Source organism: Notolepis coatsorum (assembly GCF_963971535.1).
Source record: "Notolepis coatsorum genome assembly, chromosome: 1".
NCBI classification, from domain to species: Eukaryota; Metazoa; Chordata; class Actinopteri; order Aulopiformes; family Paralepididae; genus Notolepis; species Notolepis coatsorum.
In genome coordinates this window covers 128,755,641-128,771,258 of record NC_140165.1, presented here as the reverse complement: position 1 = coordinate 128,771,258, position 15,618 = coordinate 128,755,641, and positions in this window count along the sequence as shown.

Here is a 15,618-nt window from a genome sequence, read left to right as displayed (position 1 = left end):
GATCAACAACCGCCTGCGCCTCCACACAATGACCAAAAAGACTTTCCGTGGAAAAAGGAGTCATGAGGAGAGAAAACCTATCCTCTTCCCCAAGAGGAGAGTGCTCCAACCAAACATGCCTAACAGCAAACGTTGATAGCATCCTAATCCTCCCCGCAGTTATAGCTTGCGACTGAGTCAAGATCTCTATAACACCACAAACATGCAACATGTTTACAATGTCTGCTGGACCCATAGCCCCACTACCCGACGCCAATGTGGATAGGAAACTAGCCAGCTGAGCCATAACACTGGCCGCCGCTACAAACCATCCTGCAGCAGTATACCACTCATCCGTCCATACTGCCACCCTCCGAGCCGATTCACTCTCAAGCATCGGCCGGGTGGGACATCGTTCATCCCCGCCGGGGCACAGGAACAAAGCTACCTGGCTACGTAGCCACGGTACACCCGGCCTGCACCCTGTTGTTAGCCCTTTTACCCGTAAAAAAGGTAAATAAGACTCAGTGAAACCCCCCACATTAGCAATCGACTGACCTTCATCAATGAAGCGGGCAAGAGGAGGGAAAAGCGGTATCCCGCGGCAGGGAATATTAGAACAACGACCCATTTCAGCATCAACATTAGCATTAGCAGTAGCATTAGCAGCACTAGCGTTAGCAGCGTGCTCCAGGATCGCCAGGAAAACGTCCACATACAGACGTTCACCAAGCCACCCCGGCCCTGGCGCCGCAACATACTCCACAGCATTACCAATACCGACATTAATGCCTGATGACACAGGGCCTACCTTCGTACAAGCCGGCTCGATAGCCAAACCTTGTACGCTGCTCCTTGGCCTGCTGCCGTCAGACGAGGAAACATCAACATAGGCCCGACGTGTCGCTGAAACATGCCCCGAAGATTCCAGGGGTAAGCAAACCTCCGGTAAGCATTCAACATTACGCAATTTCTCTGATCTTTTCATGACTACTAGTTACATAAGGTGCACTGCGACCGTTATGATGGAAACGAAAATAGAGGAAGAGTGTTTGGTGACCATGCCTAATGTCTTATAGGCTACGCCTCCATAGGGGCGGGACCCGGCAGGTGTGGGTGTACTTGTTTTTTCGTTGATGGAGTACAATAGGTACATGAGATAGGGTATATCTCGATAGGCTTAAGAGCGGGACGCGATGGCCAAGTACGATAATATAACCTTTATTTATCCCCAAGGGGAGATTCAGGTGTCCATCACAGCATCAACACAGCCATCTAAAAACAGTTAATACATAACATACAATTATTTAGTACTTTGTTAAAAACAAAGTGTGTGAACTGACTAACACAAAGATATGTTGTCCCAACGTAATAAGAAATGTGCCGTGCCGAATCAGATGGTTTGTATCACCGCGTGCCCGCGTGTGTAGCTCGGGGAGTGTGCACGTTTAGGTTCAGCGCGTGTGTAAGTTTAGCTTCTAGGTTGAAGAAAAAAGTGCATGCTTAGGTTGAAGGAACGGCCTTGATGTCAGAGCGTTTCATTATAAGCGTCTTGCAACGTTGGTTAAGATATCAATCGTGCATGAAAGGACTGTTTGATTTAGGAGTAAAGCAAAGTTAACGGCAACTGGTTTAGCAACTGGGAGCCAAGTCATGCTTTTAAATTAGTATTGATGAGATGCGATTACAGATTCTCAAAATCTGTTGATCAATTTGACAGTTTCCATTAATTTGCATTCACATCACTGAACTCACCAAATGTCTGCGGTGGTATATCTTGTATATTCTCTCTCCAAGTAGTTGGAAAAAGTTTTCCAGTCCCATTTGCCGCAGTGTTGCCTGGACATGGTATCATGCTAACTAGATGCCTGAAAACGGGTGGCGAGTGGCTTCGGATGAGTCCGGTTGCTGTTTTGGGCTGTAGATAGGACCTTTGAGCCAAGACACAATTTACATTTAACTAAAACGTTATTTTTTTTGTGCACCACAAAAGAGAAATTGTGAGAATATCCATGTGTAAAAACTCGACTTATAGTGGGCGCGAGCACTATACATAACTCGAGTGACTGGGGAAATGAATCAAAGCGGCGTGCTCGCGCTACAAACGGGAAACGGAAATGATTCACTAATAATAACATGAATTATTCTAAAAGTAATAATTATTTTGTCTCGTCTTAAAATGAAGAGAGATTTCGGCCAGATTATATTTTGTATACTACATTTTGTGTTGTCGTTTGTAGTCAACGATATTGCATTAATTATTTAGTCACGTTAGTGTCACATGATACATTTTTAACGTGACGTCACGTCTCGTTGTCATCATGAAAAAAAGCTTTGTTGACGAACATCTTTAGTCATAATTTTCGTTGACAAAATTAACACTGCGTGGACCTGCAGACTTGTAACTGCATTTGACGTTTTATGGTACATAAAAGCACAGCTAGATTATCAGCTACAAATTATCAGCTAAAAAATTTTGCCATCTTGAATTCCATCCATGCCAGGTAACGTTATTCCCAGAATCTGGTTTAGCCTTTGTTGTTGATGTAGCTAGTGACCTAGTAAGTCAGAGACTATCTTAGCTAGCGATGCTAATTCACTAGTGCTTTCTAACATTTACTACAGGGCTCTACACTCTTCAAGTTCAAGTTTCAAGTTTCTTTAATAGTTGTCATACAGAAGTACAGAATACTTTCATACAAAATGCTTCTTACTGTTACGCTCCAGAGACTGTGCTAGACAAGATAGTAACAAATAACATAGTATAGCATGTAATTTAGAAGAAGAAAATGAGGTCACAGTGTTCGGTATAGACATATGTACAATGTTCTGAGTTACCATATAATATACAATACTATGCAGTGTACTAATGTACAGTACTATATAGTGCAAAGCAGAAATGGGATGAGGTACAATTTAGGTACAATTTACAGTAAGGTGTACAAGTTGTAGTGTTTTAGCATTTCACTCGCATTTGCCCCTAAAAATAGATTTGTGCGGACTGGAAAAATCATTTAGGAGCACAGTGTGCGAGTAATAGTTTTGCGTAGTGGGCGTGTCAACCAGGGGCGGGGCTAGGGGGTGGCTACTTGGGCTCAAGCCCCGAATGTTTTCTGAAAAGCCCTGAATCTATTTTCAAAAAATAAATAAAAAATATTTTTTTTTTTTTGACAATTAACACATTCTCTGCCACGCTTATATCCATCAATGTTTGATCTCTGCCAGTACTGTAAGTCTATGGAGATGTTCACCTTCTTTGCAGGGCTATAACTTTTTTAATTGTATTGCTAAATTGACATTACTATGGCCCATTCAACATCGATTATCTATCGTTCAGGATGTAGGAACGTTTTACTTTTTCATTCACACATTCATACGAAAATACCGTCTAGAGTATAAATATGTTTTTATCGTTTTCTGCAGTATTTCCCAGAACGTGAGATATAGGCACAAATGCATAATATTAGATCATCAAATGCAGCTTGTTGCCGATCCATGCTATATAAAAAATGTCAACTGTACATGGTCCTAAACGTTATGACTGATCCTGGCCCTATTCCCCGTACCTGGTTCAACTAAGTCGATCAAGAGTCCCATTATCCAGATTCAATTAACCCGATGTTTGAAGCCGGGATTTTCCTGTTCCTCGAAGGTGGATTCAGTCTCGTTAACTCGAACCAGACTTGATACTCAGGATCAGTGCGCGCGCCCGCCTCAGCCGAGAAGGCAGCAAGTGTCGAGAGCAGAGATCCTGATTTTCTAACGGCATTGATTGATTGATTGATTTAAAACTTTATTAACAGATTGCAGTACGGCTCAATAGCCTCGCCGACAAGTTAAATGCATAATCTATAGGCAAATTTTAAGTCCCTCATTACCCCAATCAATCAATCAGATTATATTTTTTTAAACGTGCCCTGCTGGCAGTAGGTTCATGGAATGGATAATCAAATGAGATCTTGCTAGCGAAAATAATTAGTTCAACAGTTTCAGAATAAGGATACGGCTCTCTTATCCATTGATGGATGTATGGTTGATATTTCATTTGTCTGCCACCGTGGTCTGATGGTCGAGCAATTTGTCTTTCACACGGACAACCCGCGTTCGAATCCCACTTCTTCTAGCTTTCTTTTTTAAATGTAAATACTTCAATTTGGTGCACGTTGAGAGCTATATAAAGAATGACATCCTCAATGCATGTAGATTTATAATATTTTAACTTAAAACTAGGCTACTTTTGCGTATAATCATTAATATTATATTCCAAAAAAATCATATTGGAAACACAGGGTCTCGAACCCGGGTCGCCGGCTTGCCAGGAGTGAACACTGCCGTTGGACCACTGTGCCAGATGGGATATATCCATTGTGTATCCAAGACCATCAATGGACAAGAGACCCGTGTTTAGAATATTTTTCTTTTGAATGAAGTTTTAGCTCTTTATTCTCAAATGCATTAATCCCAGTTACAATATCACAATAATGTGTGAGTGATGATACAATTCAACAATCCTCAGATTCCTCGTAATTCATAATCCACAAAAACCACAATCCACGCATAGACACTTCAATTTTATGCTTGAATGAAACACAATCCAGGCGCTCCCACAGCGGATAATATGAAAGGAATCAGAGCCAAACGAGCGATAGGTTTCAATCATTAAAAATATCCCCGCAGGATTCACATTTGCAATGCTGCGCGTTGTTAAAATAACCACATAATGTGTACATCGCACCTAGCGAGCGCCACGGTATATATAACGTGCATTATTTAGGACAACGTGAATTTAGTATCAGCATTTTGGGTCTATTTTACATTTCAAAAGCCCCCTCTGGAAGAATGAAGCACAAAAACGTAATTCAGAATGGTATAATGCAGATCCTAGACTGTGAGAATCATTTCAGGAAGCGAGCTGTCATTTCTTTGCGGGGGCGTGGCCATGGTTCATCCAGCTAACTGAACTTAAGCCTGCTCTCGACCAGGCTCAAACTTTTTGATCTGTTGTCATGGTGATTTGGACAATCGAGCGTCGGGGAACAGAAAGGTCCGGCTTAAGTCAGGCTATACTGGAAATTATCCAGCTAACTCAGTTAGCCAGGTACGGGGAACGGGGCCCTGGGCTTCCGGGGCTTTAGCCCTGGGCTTCCGGGGCTTTAGCCCTGGATGTTTTTGTCCTAGCCCCGGATCTAAAAAAAAGAAAAAAAAATTGTTTATATTTTTTTTCTCTTTGTTTTACATTTTTTTTTTTTTAAGATGTCAGCATCCCCATTGTCAGTGCTGAATGTTTGTTAGTGTTTGGTATTTTTTGTTTGTTTTTAGTACTTTTAAACATACATTTTTAGTAAGTAGTTTTCATTTGATCCTATAATTTTTTCATTCACCGATTTGTGGACTTTTTTTTTAGTGTCCTGAAAGGCGCCTTATAAATCAAATGCATTATTATTATTATTATTATTATTATTATTATTATCATCCAGGAGGGAAAAGACACTTTGGATAGTAGGGACTGCATCTCTGCCTGTCCTGACCAGGAAACACTTTGCAACTGTGATCTCCTCTGGCAATAGTTGGATATTATAATGTGTGGCGAGGGGTTGCAGCAATTCCACTGAGAGAAACTGGTCTGAGGCTGGATAACATGCCTGTATGCCTCTCATAAGTTGTTATCCAACTCATGAGAACCTGCTCTCAAGCTCTTGCAGCATTCTGTCGACGACTGGATAGAACCGTCTCTGTCTCAGCTGATCTCCTGAGCTGAGGTCTGAGCTTGTGCCACAAGATGACTCAACTACATACTCGTCCATTCTTTTCTGCTTCCTCCTTTGGCTGGTAGTATGTTCCTCAATCCAAAAACCATTACATATGGCCTTTGTCCTGTCATACATGTCCACTGCCATCTCTGAGGTGCGATAACCTTTGAGTGTGTCCTGCACTGTGCTTTTAAATAGTACAGATAGGTATTGAAGATGTGCACTTTAACGCAGCAGCACCTGGAGCCATCCATACCCATGTCCAGTGTCCACTGACAAAGACATGCTCATGATACTGTGATAAACTATAATAAGCTTTAATCTAACCCTGGTTAATTTCCTCGGATAGTCCGTTTTTTTTGGGGGTGTGTGAAAGCTCATTCACTCTTGCAAGTGAACCCTGCTGCGGTTCATTTGAGATGTGAATGCAAAGCGGACCAAAGGCAGGAAAAGACACAAAATTTGAATATTTCTTTTAGGAGAAGACTGAAACATATGTATATAATGAAACACACAATACTGTTTTTTTCCGATTGCCTAAGCATGATTTTGAAAACGGGGCCCGGTGTTTCAAAACACACAATTAGCACAACCACACACACAATTATCAGAACACCTCAGATCCTTTGCTAAATTAAACACTAATTTATAAAAACTACATTTTGTTACCATATGAAACACACGTTTCATATGACTTAATTCTGTTTGAACCAGTTACACACACTGCTGTGCTTAACCTAAAACACATTTAGCAATTCTGCTTCTCAGTGATTAGAGTACTGTAAGTGAAGTACGCAGAGAATGTGCAAATATACAATAAATTCACCAAACACTACACAAGACCAATGTAGACGGATGAAAATATAATTTATTTATCTACATATACCCAAATCAATGATGCAGACTGATGAAAATCAGTCAACATTTCAACATGGAGAATCACAACAAAACATGTCCCAGTTTTCATGCTACTATGTGCATAACACTGTAAGCTCAGCAAATATCAGACAAACATAATAATAATAATAATAATAATAATAATAATACTTCGTTTTATATAGCGCCTTTCAGAGGACCCAAGGTCGCTTTACATAAGGGGGGAGGGGGGGGGGGGAGATAACAAGTCAACAAACATAGTGGACAGACACAACACATACATATAAAGTGAGAAAGTTAGGGGTTGAAGGCCAGGTTGAAGAGGTGGGTTTTGAGCAGTTTTTTAAATGAGTCCAGAGTTGGGGTGGTGCGGAGTTCTGCGGGGAGGGAGTTCCAGAGGGTGGGAGCTGCCACACTGAAAGCTCTGTCCCCGAACGTCCGCAGTCTGGTTCGAGGGATGGAGAGCTGACCAGTGTCCGTGGATCGCAGGGACCGTGACTGAGTGTAGGGGTGGAGGAGGTCAGTGAGGTACTGAGGTGCCAGGGCGTGAAGGGATTTGTAGGTGAGCAGGAGGGTTTTGTAGGTGATGCGGGATTTGATGGGGAGCCAGTGGAGCTGGATGAGGATGGGGGTGATGTGCTGCCAGGGTTTGGTGCGGGTTAGAACCCTGGCAGCTGAATTTTGAACATACTGGAGCCTGTCCAGGGTTTTGCTTGGGACCCCGGACAGGACCCTGTTGCAGTAGTCCAGGCGGGAGGTGACGAAGGCGTGGATGAGGGTCTCAGCTGTGGTGTCGGAAAGTGATGGTCGGAGTCTGGAAATGTTTCGGAGGTGAAAGAAGGCAGATTTGGTGAGGGAATTTACATGGGATTGATAGGAAAGGGTGGAGTCCAGGATAACGCCCAGGTTGCGGACCTTAGGGGATGGGGAGATGGAGCAGCCGTCAATGTTGAGGGTGAGATCCCCAACCTTCCGGAGCAGGGCCTTGGGTGCCACAACCATGAGCTCGGTTTTATTGTTGTTGAGCTTGAGGAAATTTGATGACATCCAGGTTTTTATTTCGTGCAGGCAGTTGATAAGGGAGTGTGGGGGGAGATGGGTGGATGGTTTGGTGGAGAGGTAGAGTTGAGTGTCGTCGGCATAGGAGTGGAATTTGAGGCCATGGCGGCGGATGATCTGACCAAGGGGGAGCATGTAGATGGTGAATAGGATTGGGCCAAGTACGGAGCCTTGTGGGACGCCTTGGTTGACTGGGGCCGGGGTGGAACTGGAGTCGCCGATGGTGATGAACTGTGTCCGGGTGGTGAGGTAGGATTGAAATAAAATACATAAACATACATACATACATACAATACATAAAATACTGTATCCAGTACAGGTTAAAATTACAGTAAAACAAAAATAATTTTGAATTTTTTTTACAGAAAATACTAGACATTATCTCTTTGCCTATCTGGCAAGATACTTTTTTGTTGTGATTCTCCATGTTGACATGTTTACTGATTTGGGAAAATGGGAGAAATGTATATTTTCATCAGTCTGCATCATTGGTTGTCTTGTGTAGTGTTTGGTGAATGTATTGTATATTTTCACGTTCTCTGTGTACAGTACTTCACTCTCCTTCCATTTTGGTTGAAGACAGGTGAACTCACCTGCTGCATTTTTATAGTGCTTAAACCTGATTGGTGTATCTACAATTAAGCAATGGTGTGTTTGTGCATCTGATGGCTGTGTTTAACCAATTGGCTCATATGTGTGGTAATTTGACATTCTGTGTCTAATGTAATGCAAGTGTGTTTAGTGTTTTGCAAATTACTGTGTGTATTGTTTTGCAATAAGTGTGAGGCTGACATTGTAGGGGTGCAAATCTGGGCCTATATGTTGCTCCTTCAGTGTAAGGTTTTGATAATTGTGTAATACTTTTGATTTGAGTGTTTATGCAATTGAAGAAAACTGTAAAGACTAGAGATGAACTGTTTATTTATTTTGTACATAGGCTGTGCATTATGTTTGTTTGTTTGTTTGTTTATTTGCTTATGTGTATGATTCTTAACTGTGTTTTTATTTTGTTATTGGTGTATATGTGTGTATGTATGTACAGTATATGTATATATATTATATATATATATATGTATATATATATGTGTATATATATGTATATTTGTACTCCTGTTGGGGCCTCTTGGACCAGATCAATGTTTTATCTGGCTAAATAAAGGTTAGATAAATAAATAAATAAGAAACTGATGATTTGGTCCTGTTAACTTTGAATTTTCGATGGGGACTGCCCAGATCCCTCTCATGGACCTGGACCTCACTTTGAGAACCTCTAATGATTCTAGTTATTCAGTATTCATCTCTAATTACTCTAAAATTGCGTATTTCTGTTTTAAAAAAAAAGGGGGGGGGGGCTTTTTTATGTTGAAACTTTCTGCTGCCTTTCCAGTGTATGTGAATATTACACTTGACCTGTGTGCTACAGTATTTAAGAGAAGCCCTGCTTCCTCCTCCTCCACCTCTCTTCCACTCCTCCTCTCCATCCATCATCTGACCTCTCTGAGCCCTCCTCCTCTCCACCTCTCCTCCTCTCCCTCCACCTTCTGACCTCTCTGAGCCCTCCTTCTCTCCACCTCTCTTCCTCTCCTCTTCCTTTGCCTCCATCCTCAGACCTCTCTGAGCCCTCCTCCTCCCCACCTCTCTTCCTCTCCCTCCATCCTCAGACCTCTCTGACTATCAATCTATCTCCACCAGTGGAGGTTTCTCTATGACAACACGTGAAACACAAATTCACTCATAATTCATAATTATTATTAATTTACACAATGGGGGATTGAATGATTGACAGCCTTGACATCCAATCAGAGTATGGCTCCTACTCTGCAGCTCTGTAGCTACACGGAGGTTGAATGATTGACAGCCTTTAGTTCCAATCAGAGAATAGCTCCTACTCTGCAGCTCTGTAGCTATACGGCTGTTTCTCCCCTCGCGGGATTGATTAATTGATTGATTGAAAATTTTATTAAAAGAGCAGCCACGTTCGAAAACTCTATATTAGTGTATCTAACATTTAGCACTTTAATAGCAACTTATTTTTCTCCGGGAGGACATTTACTGAGGACCAGCACAAGTTCCAGGGCCGCCTCAGGGGGTGTGCGAGCAGTGCGGTCGCACAGGGCCTCGCGGGAAGGGGGGCCTCGCACAAAAAAAATAAAAAATTAAATAAAAAAATTATTTATTATTTTATTTATTTTTTTATTTTTATTTTTTGCGAGGCCCCCCTTCCCGCAAGGCCCTTTTTCATCACAGACCTAAAATCTAGTTTTGCTTATATGCTTATATATTTCACATTAGACACGTTTGTAGAATGTGTCTGACTTGTTCCTGGCTCTGAGGCTCTGCAGGCAGCTCTGAGGCTCTGCAGGCAGCAGAATTGGTTTCAATGAGGGGAGGGGTTACAGGTAAGGTAGCGTCTGTTGAGTTCATTTTGTGTGTCTGTGTGGGGGGGGGGGGGGGGGGGGGGGGGGCGTGAACCGACTCATTGCCAGACGTGAGCGATTCGACTCACGCGATTCGACTCACGCGAACGCAATGAACCGGCTCTTATGAACAAGTCGCTCATGACCGACCCATCACTAGCGTCTGACTATTTCGCGCGTGCAGCATTGGAGGTTATGCCAGCCAAGATGAAGAGGACATCATTCGGCAGATGGACTGAAGATGAAAGTTGTTGCATGTTAGACAGTTCAGTCAGGCTAGCCATCCCGGCTAAATACAGGGACAGCTAGTTAGCTTTAGCTACGTTATAATATTGAGTGCTAACGTGTGGTCCAGTCGGGATATAGCCATGATGATGTCGGCTAGTAGCTAGCTTAGCTAAACGCTAACTAGCGTTAGCTAACCTAGAGACAGCGCGTGCAGCATTGTTATGCCAAGATGAAGAGGACGGTCGTTCGGCAGATGAACTTTGTCAACTCCACGCGGTTGTCTCCATCCTCTTGGACGTTTGGTGAGTTTTTAATGCACTCTATTCTATTCCCGCCGTGGATATCTCTCTCTCTCTCTCTCTCTCTCTCTCGGGAGCCAAACGGGCCGACTAGCTGTTGTAGTACTAGTAGCTAACGGTGTGTGGCCTGGTGTCAGCACCTGGTGCGAGGGAGGTGAGCTTGGTGTTTCATTATGAGAATATCTCCATGCTCAAGTCGGCTATAGTCCGCGAGGGACTTGTTGCCGGCACCGCTATGGTAAACACCACTCTGTAGTGGGACGTGTATTGCCTTCTTTTTCCCTTCTCTCTTCGTATGAGAAGAGGAAAACACAGCGGCTGTCTGAAGTGTTGGCCTGTATTGCTTTTCTCACGTTGTACAGTTATTCAGTGGTAGCCGCATAGCTTGCTTCTGTGTTAGCTAATGGTTAGCGATAGCCGGGTTGAGCTAACTGTTAGCCAGTTAGCTGTTTAGCTACGACGTTAGCTGCTCGTTTTCGCTCGGCTGGGAACGTTAGCTTGATGCTATCAGTTAGCCTAGAGTTAGCTGTTAGCTTGTGCTACGACCATTGACATTAGCCATGAGAATAGCAGGCCCTGGCACTCGATATCATCTTTGACAGAAGATGTAGTCGGGCCTGCACCATGACAAGGCTCCGGCCATAGCTTCTTTTTGTCCCGCCAGCGAGAGGCCTTTCGTCAACGTGGAGACCTGTGTTGCGGCCTTTCGCCCTGCGTTCCTTGGTGCAGGTAAGATGTCCATTGGACATTACCCCACTCTTCCTTCCTTCCCCTCCCGAATGTTTTGTTAATAACAATGTTTTTTTCCAGGCAAAACATGTTGGAGATACGACATGTGCTGTGTGTGAATTGTCTTGGTCGTTTGTGTAGCTTGGGTAGCGTTGGCCAAAGCTGTGTGTGGCCTGGTGTCAGTACCTGGCTACTCTATTTGCAGTTAGCCTATTTAGCTGATGTCGGCCATTGGCTCCTTGCTACTTTGTTTTCTCTGGTATAGACCCTCTTCTCTTTGGATTTAAGTGTTGATCTTTGTCCTTTTGGATCTATGTATATTCATGTTGCCTTTGTGAAGTTATCTTTTCCTTCTGTTTTGTTCTTCCATTAAAAGTTGAATATCCTTTAGGGGCTCATCTTTGCTTATCTCTCTCATACATGCTCTCTCTCTAACACACACACACACGACACACAGGCATGCTCTCTCTCTCTAACACACATTCTCTCTCTCTCTCTCTCTCTCTCTCTCTCTCTCTCTCTCTAACACACACAGTCTGCTATGGCGGCCTTTCTCGATGGCTAGGCTGTGCTCGCTGAGTCTGTACCTAGTCAAGGATCTTTAGTCACAGTGCTCAGGTATTCTGCCACTGTGTACTCTCTGTTTAGGGCCAAATAGCATTTCAATTTCTTTACAATGTCTCTCTCTCTCTCTCTCTCTCTCTCTCTCTCTCTCTCTCTCTCTCTCTCTCTCTCTCTCTCTCTCTCTCTCTCTCTCTCTCTCTCTCTCTCTCTCTCTACACTGTATATTGACTGTAGAACGGGAGCTCTCTCTCGCTCTCTCTCTTGCTATATGTTGACTGTATCATGCCCAGCCTCGGGGCAGCGCTATTATTTAAGAATATGTTGACTGTATGAAAAAAAAAAAAAAAAAAAAAAATTATATATATTTACCTTTTGGGGGGGGGGGGGCTCGCGTTTAAATCTTGCACAGGGCCTCGCATTTCTCCCAGGCGGCCCTGAGCACAACACACCTGTGGATATTATGATTTAACAAGTATATCTGTCCAGGAGGATGACAACATTATTGCAGGTACTGTAAGCAGGCAGCCTAGCAGTTTCTAGCTTGGATGCTAATAACTACTAACGTTATCACGCTAGCTTGGATGCTAACTAACGTAATTAAGCTGGTCATGGTTCATGGTGAGCTGTTTGTGTTATAACGAGACAGCAAATGAATGAATGAATGAAAACTTTATTTGGGTGAATTGCTTGGGTGACTGTCTGAGTGACCACCTGTCGGAGTCGGAGTCCCGAAAATGGACGCATCAACAGAACAATGTTTACTGGATTTCGACAGCATCCTCACGCAAATGAAGGATCGATTAGATCACAAAAGACTGCTGTTTGTTGCATTGCTGGCTTTTCAACTGCAGAGGAGGTCATTGAACGTTTCCTCAGAAAAGAGCGAAGGATGGATTTAATTTACAAGGAGCGACAGGGACACTATTTCCTCCTAAGAAGTAACGTCGTCAATGGTGAGTGAAATTCTTTTTTCTCTCTCTCCTCCCCCTCCTCCTCCTCTCCTCTCCTCTCCCTCTCCTCTCCCCCTCTCCTCTCCTCTCCTCTCCTCTCCTCTCCTCTCCTCTCCTCGCCTCTCCTCTCCTCTCCTCTCCTCTCCTCTCCTCTCCTCTCCTCTCCTCTCCTCTCCTCTCCTCTCCTCTCCTCTCCTTAATCAGAGTTTCCAACACTATAGGTCTATATGACAGGCGTTGTACTCTTAAACAGTAATGTATATTTGTAGATCTGGTATGTCATAAATGTCTGGATGTAGCAGTACTGTCTATATCTCTGTATGTCATATATAGATGTAGCAGTACTGTCTATCTGTATGTCATGTTATGATGAATTGAAAATGGGGGACCCTGATGTAAACAAGACGAAAGTCTTTCTCTGGTCTGCATCCCCTTAACAATTGTGTGTATTGAGCCGTACTGTATTGTACCCATTCTGCAATCTGTTAAATAAAGTTTTCATTCATTCATTCATTCATTCATTCATTCATTCATTCATTCATTCATTGTCCTTGTGTTACATAAAACCCATCTGTGGCCTCGTGCAGAGGAAGGTGGTAAATACATGTTAAGATATTCCAATGTACAGTTTTGCATACCATTGACTCAGAATGGTCTGTTTTATTGAAATCGTCACAGCAGTATAGTTTGTTTATACTTCAGAAGTATGATATTTAAACATGGTCCCCAAAATGAATGGAAGCGAATGAGGAGCCTGACACCTGGGAGGAATGGGGGTGTTGCAGCGTTGGGGATGTTTAAAAAATATAATTTAATATATAATATAATATAATATAATAATTTGTGCTTCACCTAAAAATTTGGTCAGCAGCCTCCACTGATCTCCACCTACACACACACACACACACACACACACACACACACACACACACACACACACACACACACACACACACACACACACACACACACACACACACACACACACACACACACACACACACACACACACACACACACACACTAGGCCTATATTTCTCTAGCAAGAGAGTAATTTACGAAAAAAGTTAAAAAGAAACGTATTGTTATTACACATTACATGAAGAAAAAAGTGTTTTGCCCCAAACTGCATGGGATTAGCATAAAGTGGGATTTTGGCTTCCCATGGTCATGAAAAGGACCAGCTTTATTGTGCCACATGCCGTGTTGCTCTAGTTTCAGCTCATGTTGAGAGGTAAGGATGGAGCCATGGTGTGTTTCTCCAGTTACTTTGAAACGTCTTTGGTAACTTGAATATGACAGAAAGGCAGCCTTTGGTCAAGAAAAAAGGTAAAACAAATTCCAGTAGGAGTTATATCATTTTGTGTCCTGTACTGTGTAATTACAGTCCTGTGTCACTAGGGTGAATGCAGGACAGTGGTAAAACAGTAGCAGGACAGTGCAGGACAGTGATTAAACAGTAGCAGGACAGTGATTACATTAGCAGGACAGTGATTAAACAGTGCAGGACAGTGGTTACAGTAGCAGGACAGTGCAGGACAGTGCTTAAACAGTAGCAGGACAGTGCATAAACAGTGCAGGAACAGGCACGTGCACACATAGAGGCCAAGGGGTGCCTGAGCACCTGCCTTTTTGAGCCTCATCAAAAAAGTGCCCGTTTTTTTTTTTTTTTTTTTTTTTTTTACTGTTACGCCATATAGACTGCCCTTCCAACTGAAAAATGTCAGGATAGAATAAAAATATTAGGTAAAGAGAGAGATGCCCCATATTCCATTGCAGTTTGCACGGCCTCCTCAGCATGCCTCTCCGCGGACCTATATATTTTATGCATAGCGTGGGTGGTGATGATGATCATGATAGAAACCGTTGTTGAATGCTGGTATTACACTCATTGAGGGACACAAAGAAGTCAAGTCCGATGGGATTTTGGAATCTCAAATACAAATCGGGATTGGAATAAAAAATGCATTTATATTAAACAATACAGAATATACAGCACTTCTTGGGGTCTGTAGGGTAAGCACTTATTCCCTCCCCCCTGAACATTTATGGAGATGTATGGGCCTTTTAAGTCCGTGATAAAAGTGTCTTTCAAGGATAAGTGAGCTCCTGCACTGATTATTATAGTTCAATATTCAATATTTGATCACCAAAACCCCCCAAAAAGCATAAAAAGGGGGCCCCCCGCCCGAAAAGGGCCCTTAAAAAAAAACAAGTGTTGTGCCCTTTTCAGCCTTTGAGCACCTGCCCCTCTAAAGTCCTGTGCACGTCCCTGTGCAGGACAGTGGTTACAGTAGCAGGACAGTGGTTAAATAATCATTATTTCAATATCAATCCAAATAATTGTGATTATGATTTTTTACACAATCAAGCAGCTCTAGTGAGAGGTCAAGGTGCCCTTTTGAAAATGACCATGCTGTTTTTTCCCCTCGCAAAGCTTTTGCCTAACCTTATTACAGCATTATTACCCCGCTTCCCCTCATTATCCCACATGACATACTTGGTACCAATGGATTCCTAAGGTTGTCTAGTTTCATATGATACCAGTATCTTCACCGCTACAGCCTCTGAAAGTTGGTTGAGGGAGCAGATGCCCCCTGCAGGGTTAATATAGTATGCAGGCTTTATTCTTTTCACAACAAAAATTACATATCTTAAGCCCAGCTACCTTTTATTGATCCCTCAATCACAACTGTTTCTGCTGACTGTTTGTCAGACAAACTTTTTACTTAATTACTATCAACCTGACAGGTCCATTGTTCAACTG